A 1542-nucleotide genomic window follows, 5' to 3' on the forward strand; every position below is an offset into this window, starting at 1 on the left:
ATTTTGGCTTTTGTATGAAATATTTGGATGGAATTTGGTATTTTCATTGTAATAGTTGGAATAAGGGGTGCCACTTTTGTATGCTTGGAAAGCAATCACTTGTTCACTTGTTCCCCTACATTCACTTTGGTCATGTCCCAAAGTTCCACAACTCTCACATACTCCACATGGAATTGAGGATGATGCCACCATAGCATTAACATTATGTTTGGGTTATTTGGAAGCTTCATCAAGCTTAGCCATGGCCTTCTCAAACTTCAAATTGATGGTATCAATATGATCACTTAGTTGAGCACCCAATTGAGTGATGGAATCTACCTCATGCTTCACTCCTCTAGTAGCCTTTCGAGGCCTACTATATTGTGAATTATAAACCGCCATCTCTTCGATTTTGGCCCATGTTTGATTGTCATCAACTTCGGTAAACATCCCATTGGATCCCATATGGAGGATATTGCGGGAATCTTCAAATAGACCATTCCAGAATTGTTGCACAAGGAACCACTCGCTAAGTCCATGGTGCGGACAAGAACGACAAGTGTCCTTAAATCTCTCCCATGCTTCATATAATTATTCTTCATCCCTTTGCTTCAACCCAGTGATTTGGGCTCTAAACATATTGGTCTTCTCCGGAGGATAGAATTTCTTGTAGAAAGCAAGTGCTAACTTCTTCCATGAATCAATACCAAGGGTAGCCTTGTCTAGGCTCTCCAACCATTGCTTTGCGGTACCAATCAAAGAAAAAGGAAATAATACCCATCGGATTTGGTCTTGAGTAACTCCGGTTTGAGAAATCGCATCACATAGTCACAAAAAGTCTCCATATGTGAATGAGGGTCTTCACTAGGCATCCTTCCAAATTGACTTCTCTCAACTAATTGTATGAATGAGGATTTGGCAATGAAATTACCGGTTAAATGTGGTGGTGTAGAAGTACCATTTGGTAAGTTCTCCTCGGTTGGTACGGAATGTGATGAAAATTTAGGCATTGTGGGTTGATTTTGTGGTGGGTTTTGTATTGGGTTATCCTCTCCTTCTATTGCAAAAGGGTTGGTAAACTCAACTCTTGGAGTACCTCTAACAACTCTTCTATTGTTGGTTAAGGTCCTCTCAATCTTGAAATCAATAGGTAATAGATTACCTTGTGATCTCCTAGTCATGCAAAATATCAAACAACTCGAAAACAATTAAAACAACCTAGAGAAGATCGACTTCCCCAAGGTGAAGAAAGACACAACTAAAAACAAATAATGAAAATCAAATCAATTTAACACCGTCCCCGACAACGGCGCCATTTTTTGTGTGGGTTTTAAAACTCGTCGTCAAAAGCTACCAACCAAAACAATGTTTATAACTTCACAAACTACTCTTAGTAAGAGGTAAGTAAAGGTCAGATCCCAAGGGACGGGTATTGATGTAGGATTCTCAATTGTAAATAGCTATGTCTTAGGGTCTCACAATTCCGGTTGAGATGATGTGTATCTAAACTAATCAACAAGATGAATAAAGACAAAGTAAAGCAATTAAAGAGGTTGTAAACAA

At 39.0% G+C, this 1542-nt stretch overlaps 1 non-coding gene across 1 annotated transcript; it reads left to right on the top strand.

Moving 5' to 3' along the window:
• Positions 1-511: 511 nt before the first annotated feature.
• LOC141603493 (small nucleolar RNA R71) lies at positions 512-618 on the top strand. The gene has a single exon (XR_012525365.1). It is a non-coding gene; the product is annotated as a small nucleolar RNA R71 (small nucleolar RNA).
• Positions 619-1542: the final 924 nt, after the last annotated feature.

The sequence above is a fragment of the Silene latifolia genome, chromosome 9 (genome assembly GCF_048544455.1).
Source record: "Silene latifolia isolate original U9 population chromosome 9, ASM4854445v1, whole genome shotgun sequence".
Lineage (NCBI taxonomy): Eukaryota > Viridiplantae > Streptophyta > Magnoliopsida > Caryophyllales > Caryophyllaceae > Silene > Silene latifolia.